This window comes from Arachis hypogaea, chromosome 16 (genome assembly GCF_003086295.3).
Source record: "Arachis hypogaea cultivar Tifrunner chromosome 16, arahy.Tifrunner.gnm2.J5K5, whole genome shotgun sequence".
Lineage (NCBI taxonomy): Eukaryota > Viridiplantae > Streptophyta > Magnoliopsida > Fabales > Fabaceae > Arachis > Arachis hypogaea.
In genome coordinates, this window is record NC_092051.1 from 55,859,779 (window position 1) to 55,872,241 (window position 12,463).

The 12,463-nt window shown below is 37.8% G+C and overlaps 1 non-coding gene across 1 annotated transcript; it reads left to right on the forward strand.

The window, feature by feature from the left end:
- The first annotated feature begins 10,834 nt into the window (after window positions 1–10,834).
- LOC112761052 (small nucleolar RNA R71) lies at window positions 10,835–10,942 on the forward strand. The gene has a single exon (XR_003181461.1). It is a non-coding gene; the product is annotated as a small nucleolar RNA R71 (small nucleolar RNA).
- Window positions 10,943–12,463: the final 1,521 nt, after the last annotated feature.

The window sequence follows — 12,463 nt, forward strand, 5'->3', positions numbered from 1 at the left end:
CACCCCACTGATACTTGATCACTTCACTCACTGCACTTTACAAGTGTTCCTCAATCCATCTTAATTGAAAGAACCTTGGAGCATAAATCTATTTCTTGCTTGGGGACAAGCAAGCTTTAAGTTTGGTGTTGTGATGACAAGTCATCCTAGCCTATTTTAGCTAGTCTTTTTCTTTTGTTTTCATTAGAATTATGCACTTTCTTGAGCTACAAGCAAGCTAATTGAGTAGATTTTCATGTTTCCCTTGATTTAACCAACCATATATGAATTTATGCCATTTCATGAGGTTTTATGCTATATTTGTTGCATATTATGAAAGAATGAATATCTCATGATTTTGAGCATAGCTTTGATGAGTTTGGTTGATTAATGATAGGTGAAGAAATCTTGGAGAAAGGTTGAAGCAAAGAGGAATGGCTAGGAGTGAAGAGAGGACAATGGAATAAGTGAAATTGAACCAGGAAGCAAGAAGTTAGCCCCAACGTTAGCCCCCTAACTTGGAGGCTAACGTTGGAACTTGAAATTTCCTCCCTGGCCATCCCACGTTTGCGCCAACGTTAGCCCCCTAACTTGGAGGCTAACGTTGGCACATGAATTCCTCCCTAGCCATCCAACGTTTGCGCCAACGTTAGCCCCCTAACTTGGAGGCTAACGTTGGCACATGAAAACATAAGGGAGAGGGGCCAACGTTTGCGCCAATGTTAGCCCCCTAACCTGGAGGCTAACGTTGGCACCACAAGCACACTAGACAAGGCCAGCGTTAGGGTCAAAGTTAGACCCCTAACGTTGGCACCAACGTGCATACCAGAAAAATGTGTTTGCTGCTATGAAAAGTTGGAGCCTAACTTTGGCTCAAACTTTTGGTCCAACTTTTGCTAACCTCAAACCCGGTTCAATTGGTTCACTTTGGTTCTTCTTCAAACTTCAAGAGCAATCAACCAAGGCCTCTTTCAACCCAATTCCACCAAGAGCAAAGGCCCAACTCAAGGCTTGAAGATCATTTGAAGAAAGTGTATAAATAGGATAGAATTCAAGTTCTTCGGGAGCTTTCCTTTTGGAATTTTCATAATAGTTTTCGGAGAGCTTTTGATATTGAGTGCACTTTAATTTCTTTGCTTTCAATTTCATTTAATCTTGTCTTGGATCTTGGATTGGAGAATTGAAGAAATTCTGTTTCAATCTCAATCTTGGATCTCTCTGTTTATTTACTGTTAATTGAATTTCAATTCCGGTTAATTGCTCTTCATCTCTTTTCTTTGCAATTTACATTTTCCTTGCAATTGTTCTTGTTGGATCTAGGAAGGCATTGAGATCTAGACTTGGTTTTCTAGTCTCTGGGTCCTGAGATCTGAATTTCCCATTTCACTTCTCTGTTTACTGCTTTTCCATGTTCATTTACTTTTCTGCTATAAGATCCGATCCAATCCCAATTCCCTTTTACTCTTCTGTTTGATGCAATTTAACTTTTCCTTGTTTAATTACTGCAAATCCACGTCCCAATCCCCTTTACATTTCAAGCAATTTACATTCCTTGCGCTTTAAGATTCAGCAATTTACATTTCTTGCACTCTAAGCTTCTGCCATTTAATTTTTTGTTCCTTAAGATTCAGCAATTTAATTTCCTGCACTCTTTACTTTCATGCAATTTACATTCTACAAATCACAAATCACCCAACCAACACTCGATTCGCTTGACTAAATCAACCACTAAACTAAAATTGCTCAATCCTTCAATCCCTGTGGGATCGACCTCACTCCCGTGAGTTTTTATTACCTGATGCGACCCGGTACACTTGCCGGTTAGATTTGTGTGTTTTGGGAGAGATTTATTTTCCTTCAAAATATCTCATCAAGTATGCAGAATGCAATGATTAAGATGAATGTGATGCAAAACTCCAGGTTCAATATAATAAAATAAAATAAAACTCGAAAACAAATAAAACTAAATAAAAAAAATGAAAAAGGAACGATCATACCATGGTGGGTTGTCTCCCACCTAGCACTTTTAGTTAAAGTCCTTAAGTTGGACATTTGGTGAGCTTCCAGTTATGGTGGCTTGTGTTTGAACTCATCCAGGAATCTCCACCAATGTTTATAATTCCAATAGCCTCCGGGATCCCAAACTAGGCATGTAAAGCCTTTGAGCAGCTTCAAACAGATTCTTAGGCTCCCGGGGTGTTGGATGTCAGAATAGATTCCAGGATCCCAAATCTTGCTTTTACACCCGTCTTCAAGTTGATTATCATGATTCCATCCGGGTGGTTCAGCTTTAGAATTCTTACTGAAGCATCCAAACAACTTCCTAGACCCATTCAATTGAGCTTTACACCAACCTTTGCGTTTAAACTTAAAGCTTCCAACCATAATGAACCTTGCAGGATAATTCTTACCACTGGCCATCTTCCTCTTACTCTTAATGTTACAAAGAGCTCTAAGTTGACCATCCGTCTCCAGTAGCCCATATTCAAGTGGAATTAGAAAGCTAAGGGGTATGAATTTTACCCACTTGAATGTTGTGAAGGATGATGGCAACTTAGGGGGAGGTATTTTTAATGAAATTGCAAGCTCCACTCCCTTGTGCTCTTCTCTAATAATTACCACCTCTTTGCAAGCTTCTTCAATTTCAACCTCTTCCTCTTGGTAGCTTTCTTCCAATTCAATCTCCTCTTCATTGCTTTCCAAGGGCATGGGAGGTTGTGCTTCTTCTTCTTGAATCTCCATCTCTTGATCAACCTCTTCCAAGTCTTCAACTGTGATATGCCTTGGAGGTTGTACACCCTCCTCAGCATCAATTTCAAACGTCTTTAAAGGGGGTTCTATGACTGGACTTTCCCATGGAGTTTCTGCATCTCCTAAGTCTTCAACCACATCTTCTTCTTCAATAATTCTGGCTTCCTCCACTTGTTCCAGTACAAAGTCATGCTCCGTACTGTTCACTGGAGTTTCTAGTATCTCCTTCATGCTACGTTCTTCATTAGATTGTCCACATGAAGCCATGGGGGTTCCTTGAGTGTCCAAACGGGAAGCTAATTGAATTATCACTTGCTCAAATGGACGAATGGTTGCATGAAATCAATCCATTGTTTCCTTGAAACGATCCTTTGTCTCTTGATGCACTCGGCTTTCATAAATAGGATCATAGTGCTCTTGGATTGATGGATATGGAGATGGTGAATATTGAAGTGGTGGTTCTTGTGAGTAATTGGGTTGGAATTGGGGTGGTTCTATATATGGTTCATATGGCTCATAAGGTGGTTAGTATGGTGGTTGAGGGTTAGGGTCATATGGAGGTGAATGGCGGAAAGGGGATCGTGAGTGTGGTGGTCCAAAGTTATGTTGAGGAAAGGGTTCATAGGCATATGGCGGTGGTTGTTGATAGTCCATTGGAGGTGGTTGTTGCCATGAGGGTTGATCAAATCCTTGTGGCTCCTCCCATCTTTGATTGTTCCAACCTTGATGCCTATTTTCATTGTAATTTCTTCTTCCTGCAACATAATTGTAACCAGACTCATAGCCAAAGGGGTGAGAGTTCATAGTAGTAAATAAAAATTAAAAATAAAAATAAAAATAAATTTAAATTAAAAGGTTATTTAAATTTTGAATTTGAAATTTTGAAATTTGAAATTTGAATTTTGAAATTTGATTTTTGAAATAAGATAAGATAAGATAAAAATTTTAAAAATAAAAATCTGAAATTTTTTTTTCGAAAAAATTAATTAAAAATATTTTTGAATTTAATGAGGAAAGAGAAAAACAATAAAATGACACCAAATTTCAAATTTTTAGATCAAAACGAAGAAAACAACTAAGAACAGCTTGAAGGTCAAGATGAACGTGAAGAACAACTTGAAGATCAAGATGAACACTAAGAACAAATTTTTGAAAAAAAAAATTTTAATAACTAAATAAAAACAAATAACCTCTTAATATATGAAAAAGCAAAAATAAAAACAAAAATAAAAACAAATAAACAAGCAAAAATAAAAAAAAAATATTTACAATAACCAATAATAAGGCACACGTTTGTAATTCCCCGGCAACGGCGCCATTTTGATGAGAGAACTTTTGCATGGTCTAGAAATTTGTGGATAAATCCTCGTTGCACGTATAGTTTCTAAACCTTCAAAAGTCCTTTCATACAAACGTTTTGGTTGTCAAAAGTAACAAACCCCTTTAAAATTGATAACCGAGTATTTAAACCTCGGGTCGTCTTCTCAAGGAATTGCAGGAAAGTATGTTTTTATTATTGGTTATGGAGATTGTAAATTTGGGGTTTTGAGAATAGGGAGCAAGTAATTTAAATTGCAATTAAAATAAATAAATAACTGTAAAATAAACTTTTGGCAAGGTATGAGAAATTGGAAGTCCTAGCCTAGTTATCCTTATCAACAATAATAAAAATTGACTCTTGATTCCACTTAGTTAACCTTTACTAAAGCAAGGGAAGGTCAAGTGACTAATTAGTTTGATCTTCAAATCCTAGTTAATCCCTAAGGAAAGATTGGGATTATCGAAGTTCAGTTCAATTAGCAAAGATAATAATTATTACTTATGTTGAGTTAAGATAACTCCTGAGTTACTAATTTCTTAACCAAAGCCAAGAATGTAGAAAGCTAAATTAAAATCATAAATATCTGGAATACCTCAAATAAAATACATTCAAAGCAGTAAAATCTAACATGGAAAAGTTCATAAGCCAATTGGGAACATAAATTAAATACAAATAAAAGCATTAGAGTCAATAAAAATAGAAGCGAAAGTAAAGAGAAAGGGATATTGAACCTGGGATCGAGAGTCACTCCTAAAACTAAGAGAAGTCCTAAATCCTAATCCTAAGAGAGAGAGGAGAGAACCTCTCTCTCTAAAACTACATCTAAAACATGAAAAGTGAATTATATGAGAGCCTGTTTATGAATGGATGTATTCCTTCACTTTATAGCCTCTAATCTGTGTTTTCTGGGCCGCAAACTGGGCCAGAAAGAGCCCAGAAATCGCTGGAGAAGAATTCAAACACACTGATTTCCGTCACTGCGATGTGGCCGCATGGATCACGCGGTCGCGTTGCCTAGTGTCATGGAAACTATAGCATATTATATATCAAATTGAAGCCCCAGACGTTAGCTTTCCAACGCAACTAAAACCGAGTCATTTGGACTTCTATTGCTAAAGTTATAGCCGTTTGAGTGCGAAGAGGTCAGGCTGGACAGCTTAGCAATTTCTCCAACTTCTTGTATTCCTTCCACTTTTGCATGCTTCCTTTCCATCCTCCAAGCCATTCCTGCCTTATAATATCTGAAAACACTTAAAACACATATCAAGGCATCTAATGGTAATAAGAGAGGATTAATAATAAGCAAATATAAGATCAAAGAAGCATGTTTTCAATCAAAATACATAATTAGGAAGGAAATATAAAACCATGCAAATAGTATGAATAAGTAGGTAAAGAGTTAATAAAAACCACTCAATTGAGTACAAGATAAACCATAAAATAGTGGTTTATCAGCAAACATTGCGACAACTATCAAAAGTGCATGCCAGTAATACATAACCCAACCGAGATGTTACATACGTTAGAAATTGGATGGCCTACCTTGACATTTTCGGTCCCTTTCTGGAAATCGGATAATTTATACGCTTTTTGACATTGTTTTTAGTATGTTTTTAGTAGGATCTAGTTACTTTTAGGGATGTTTTCATTAGTTTTTATGTTAAATTCACATTTCTGGACTTTTCTATGAGTTTGTGTGTTTTTCTGTGATTTCAGGTATTTTCTGGCTGAAATTGAGGGACTTGAGCAAAAATCAGATTCAGAGGTTGAAGAAGGACTGCTGATGCTGTTGGATTCTGACCTTTCTGCACTCAAAATGGATTTTCTGGAGCTACAGAACTCAAAATGGCGCGCTTCCAATTGCGTTGGAAAGTAGACATCCAGGGCTTTCCAGTAATATATAATAGTCTATACTTTGGCCAAGTTTAGACGACGCAAACTGGCGTTCAACGCCAGCTTTCTGCCCAATTCTGGCGTCCAGCGCCAGAAAAGGATCCAAAACCAGAGTTGAACGCCCAAACTGGCACAAAAGCTGGCGTTCAACTCCAAGAAGGACCTCTACACGTGCAACACTCAAAGCTCAGCCCAAGCACACACCAAGTGGGCCCCGGAAGTGGATTTATGCATCAATTACTTACTTCTGTAAACCCTAGTAGCTAGTTTATTATAAATAGGACATTTCACTATTGTATCGGACATCCTGAGTTTTATCTTCGGATCATAGTAGTCTTGGTTACTCCGGTTCCCCTCTGGGGCCGAGACCAATAAACTCCATTATCACTTATGTATTTTCAACGGTAGAGTTTCTACACTCCATAGATTAAGTATTTGATGTATAAATCCACTTCCGGGGCCCACTTGGTGTGTGTTTGGGCTGAGCTTAAGTGTAGCACGTGCAGAGGCCATTTGTGGAGTTGAACGCCAAGTTCTGTGCCAGTTTGGGCGTTCAACTCTGGTTTTGGATCCTTTTCTGGCGCTGGACGCCAGATTTGGGTAGAAAGCTGGCGTTGAACGCCAGTTTACGTCGTCAATTCTTGGCCAAAGTATGGACTATTATATATTTCTGGAAAACCCTGGATGTCTACTTTCCAACGCAATTAGAAGCGCGCCATTTCGAGTTCTGTAGCTCCAGAAAATCCACTTTGAGTGCAGGGAGGTCAGAATCCAACAGCATCAGCAGTCCTTTTTCAACCTTTGAATCTGATTTTTGCTCAAGTCCCTCAATTTCAGCCAGAAAATACTTGAAATCACAGAAAAACACAAAAACTCATAGTAAAGTCCAGAAATGTGAATTTAACATAAAAACCAATGAAAACATCCCTAAAAGTAACTAGATCCTACTAAAAACATACTAAAAACAATGTCAAAAAGCGTATAAATTATCCGCTCATCACAACACCAAACTTAAATTGTTGCTTGTCCCCAAGCAACTGAAAATCAAGTAGGATAAAAAGAATAGAATATACTATAAATTCCAAACTATCAATGAAACATAGCTCCAATCATATGAGCGGGACTTATAGCTTTTTGCCTCTTGAATAGTTTTGGCATCTCACTTTATCCATTGAGGTTCAGAATGATTGGCATCTATAGGAACTTCAGATTTCGAATAGAGTTATTGACTCTCCTAGTTCAGTATGATGATTCTTGAACACAGCTTCTTTATGAGTCTTGGCCGTGGCCCTAAGCACTTTGTTTTCCAGTATTACCACTGGATACGTAAATGCCACAGACACATAATTGGGTGAACCTTTTCAGATTGTGACTCAGCTTTGCTAAAGTCCCTAATTAGAGGTGTCCAGGGTTCTTAAGCACACTCTTTTTTTTTTTTTTTGCTTTGGACCTTGACTTTAACCGCTCAGTCTCAAGTTTTCACTTGACACCTACACGCCACAAGCACATGGTTAGGGACAACTTGGTTTAGCCGCTTAGACCAGGATTTTATTCCTTTAGGCCCTCCTATCCACTGATGCTCAAAGCCTTGGGATCCTTTTTATTTGCCCTTGCCTTTTGGTTTTAAGGGTTATTGGCTTTTTGCTCTTGCCTCTTGGTTTTAAGAGCTTTTGGCTTTTTCTGCTTGCTTTTTCTTTTTCTTTCTATATTTTTTTTTATTTTTTTCGCCTATTTTTTTTCTACAAGCTTTGTTCTTTGCTGCTTTTTCTTGCTTCAAGAATCATTTTTATGATTTTTCAGATTATCAAATAACATGTCTCCTAGTCATCATTCTTTCAAGAGCCAACATATTTAACATTCTTAAACAACAACTTCAAAAGACATATGCACTGTTCAAGCATACATTCAGAAAACAAGAAGCATTATCACCACATCAATATAATTAAACTAAGTTCAAGGATAAATTCAAAACTCATGTACTTCTTGTTCTTTTGAATTAAAACAGTTTTTATTTTAAGAGAGGTGATGGATTCATAGGACATTCATAACTTTAAGACAGAGTTACTAACTACTAATGATCATGTAATGAAGACACAAACATAGATAAGCACATAACATAGAAAATGAAAAACAGAGAAAGTAAGAACAAGGAATGAGTCCACCTTAGTGATGTCCTTGAGCTCTTCTATGTCTCTTCCTTGCCTTGGCTGCTCCTCCTTCATTGCTTTTAGAACTTCTCTGATTTCATGAAGGATGATGGAGTGCTCTTGATGTTCCACCCTTAGTTGCTTCCAATAATTGTGTGGAAGAAAATGTATCCCCGGAGGTATCTCAGAGATCTCTTGATTTGCAGTCAAATGTTCTACCACTGAGCTATAGACCCTTGATGGAAGCTTTTGTCTTCCCTTTCCTCTTTCTAGAGGTTTCTCTGGCCTTAGGTGCCATCAATGGTTATGGAAAAAACAAAAAAGCTATGCTTTTACCACACCAAACTTAGAATGTTGCTCGCCCTCGAGCAAAAGAAGAAAGAATAGAAGAATAAGAAGAAGATATGGAGGAGATGGATGGGAGTGTGTATTCGGCCATATGGGTGGGATTGGGTGGGAGAGAGATGTTGAATTTTTGAAGGTAGTGGGTGTATGGATGTGAGTGGTAAATGGAAAAAAAGAAGGGATGATCATGAATGGAAAGAGAGATGATGAGGTAGGTGGGGATCCTGTGGGGTCCACAGATCCTGAGATGATCCTGTGGGGTCCACAGATCCTGAGGTGTCAAGGCATTTACATCCCTGCACCAATTTAGGCATGTAAAATGCCCTTGCACACAACTCTGGGCGTTCAGCGCCAGGTTGGTGCCCATTTTGGGCGTTCAACGCCCCTTTGCTGCCATTTCTGGTGTTGAACGCCAGAACCATGCTTGTTCTGGGCGTTCAGTGCCAGGATGCTCCCATTCTGGGCGTTTAGCGCCAGAACTATGCTCTGTTCTGGCGTTTGAACGCCAGACAGATGCTCCTCCAGGGTGTGATTTTTCTTCTGCTGTTTTTGATTCCGTTTTCAATTTTTATATTTATTTTGTGACTCCACATGATCATGAACCTAAGAAAACATGAAAAACAATAAAAATAAGAATTAGATAAATATTGGGTTGCCTCCCAACAAGCGCTTCTTTAATGTCAATAGCTTGACAGTGGGCTCTCATGGAGCCTCACAGATGTGCAGAGCTTTGTTGAGACTCTCCAACACCAAACTTAGAGTTTGGATATGGGAGTTCAACACCAAACTTAGAGTTTGGTTGTGGCCTCCCAACACCAAACTTAGAGTTTGACTGTGGGGGCTCTGGTTGACTCTGCCTTGAGAGAAGCTTTTTCTGCTTCCTCTCCATGGTTGCAGAGGGAGATCCTTGAGTTTTAAACACAAGGGAGTCCTCATTCCATTGAAGGACTATTTCACCTCTGTCAACATCAATCACAGCTCTTGCTGTGGTCAGGAAAGGTCTTCCTAGGATGATGGATTCATCCTCTTCCTTTCCAGTATCCAGGACTATGAAATCAGCAGGGATGTAAAGGCCTTCAACCTTTACTAATACGTCCTCTACTTGTCCATAAGCCTGTTTTCTAGAGCTGTCTGCCATCTCTAATGAGATTTTAGCAGCTTGCACCCCATAGATTCCCAGTTTCTCTATTACAGAGAGGGGCATGAGGTTTATTCCTGAACCAAGGTCACACAGAGCCTTAAAGATCATGGTGCCTATGGTACAGGGTATTATGAACTTTCCAGGATCCTGTCTCTTCTGAGGCAATGTCAGTTGATCCAGATCACTTAGTTCATTGATGAACAAGGGAGGTTCAACTTCCCAAGTATCAATGCCAAATAATTTGGCATTCAGCTTCATGATTGCACCAAGAAACTTGGCAGTTTGCTCTTCAGTAACATCCTCATTCTCTTCAGAAGAGGAATACTCATCAGAGCTCATGAAGGGCATAAGGAGGTTCAATGGGATCTCTATGGTCTCTAGATGAGCCTCAGAGTCCCTTGGTTCCTCAGAGGGAAGCTTCTTATTGATCACTGGACGTCCCAGGAGGTCTTCCTCCTTGGGATTCACGTCCTCTCCTCTCCTCACAGGTTCGGCCATGGCGCTTATGTCAATGGCCTTGCACTCTCCTTTTGGGTTCTCTTCTGTATTGCTTGGGAGAGTACTAGGAGGGATTTCAGTGATCCTTTTACTCAGCTGGCCCACTTGTGCTTCCAGATTTCTAATGGAAGACCTTGTTTCATTCATGAAACTTACAGTGGCCTTAGATAGATCAGAGACTAGATTTGCTAAATTAGAAGCATTTTGTTCAGAGTTCTCTGTCTGTTGCTGAGTTGATGATGGAAAAGGCTTGCTATTGCTAAACCTGTTTCTTCCACCATTATTAAAGCCTTGTTGGGGCTTTTGATCCTTCCATGAGAAATTTGGATGATTTCTCCATGTTAAGTTATAGGTGTTTCCATAAGGTTCACCTAAGTAATTTACCTCTGCTATTGCAGGGTTCTCAGGATCATAGGCTTCTTCTTCAGAAGATGCCTCTTGAGTACTGTTGGATGCAGCTTGCATTCCATGCAGACTCTGAGAAATCATATTGACTTGCTGAGTCAATATTTTGTTCTGAGCCAATATGGCATTCAGAGTATCAACTTCAAGAACTCCCTTCTTCATAGGCGTCCCATTACTCACATGATTCCTTTCAGAAGTGTACATGAACTGGTTATTAGCAACCATGTCAATGAGTTCTTGAGCTTCTGCAGGCGTTTTCTTTAGGTGAATGGATCCACCTACAGAAGTGTCCAGTGACATTTTTGATAACTCAGATAAACCATCATAGAATATATCCAGGATGGTCCATTCTGAAAGCATGTTAGAAGGACACTTTTTGGTCAACTGTTTGTATCTTTCCCAAGCTTCATAGAGGGATTCACCCTCTTTCTGTCTGAAGGTTTGAACATCAGCTCTAAGCTTGCTCAGATTTTGAGGAGGAAAGTACTTGGCTAAGAAAGCCGTGACCAGCTTTTCCCAAGAGTTCAGGCTGTCTTTGGGTTGAGAATCCAACCATAATCTAGCTCTGTCTCTTACAGCAAAAGGGAAAAGCATGAGCCTGTAGACTTCAGGATCTACTCCATTAGTCTTAACAGTATCACATATCTGCAAGAATTCAGTTAAGAACTGAAAAGGATCTTCAGATGGAAGTCCATGAAACTTGCAGTTCTGCTGCATCTGAGAAACTAATTGAGGTTTTAGCTCAAAGTTGTTTGCTCCAATGGCAGGAATGGAGATGCTTCTTCCATGTAAATTGGAATTGGGTGCAGTAAAGTCACCAAGCATCTTCCTTACATTATTATTATTTTCGGCTGCCATCTCCTCTGCCTGTTCGAAAATTTCTGAAAGGTTATCTCTGGATTGTTGTATTTTAGCTTCTCTTAATTTTCTCTTCAGAGTCCTTTCAGGTTCTGGATCTGCTTCCACAAGAATGTTCTTATCCTTGCTCCTGCTCATATGACAAAGAAGAAGACACAGAAAAATAATAATAATAATAGAGATCCTTTATACCACAGTATAGAGATCCCTGTGTGAGTAGAAGAAGAGAAGAAAAGAAAATCTGAACTCAGAGAGAGAGGGGGTTCGGATTTTTGGTGAGTTGAAGGAAAGATGTTAGTATATCAATAAACAAATAGAAGAAGATGAGAGGGGGAAGTGAATTTTCGAGAACAATTTTTGAAAATGAGTTAGTGATTTTCGAAAATAGTTTTTGAAAAAGGTTAGTATTTTTTTTCGAATTTTTTTTTTTAAAAAATCAAAAATAAAAATAATTAGTTAATAAAAAAGAAATTTTTGAAAAAGAGGGAAGATATTTTCGAAAATTAGAGAGAGAGAGTTAGTTAGGTCGTTTTGAAAAAGTTAAGAAACAAACAAAAAGTTAGTTAGTTAGTTGAAACAAATTTTGAAAAGATAAGAAGTTAGGAAGTTAGAAAAGATATTTTGAAATCAATTTTTTTGAAAAAGATAAGATGAGAAGATATTTTTGAAAAGATATGATAGAAATTAGTTTTTGAAAAAGATTTGATTTTTAAAATCACAATTAATGACTTGATTCACAAGAAATCACAAGATATGATTCTAGAACTTAAAGTTTGAATCTTTCTTAACAAGTAAGTAACAAACTTGAAATTTTTGAATCAAAACATTAATTGATTAGTTATTTTCGAAAATTTTATATAAAAATAAGAAAAAGATTTTTGAAAAATATTTTTGGAATTTTCGAAAATAACTAAGAAATTTGAAAAAGATTTGATTTTTGAAAAAGATTTTGAAAAAGATAAGATTTTCAAATTGAAAATTTGATTTGACTCATAAGAAACAACTTTGATTTTTAAAAATTTTTGAAAAAGTCAACTCAATTTTCGAATTTGATGAGAGAAAAAGGGAAAGATATTTTTTTAATTTTTTGAATTTTTATGAAAACATGAAAATTATGCAATGCAT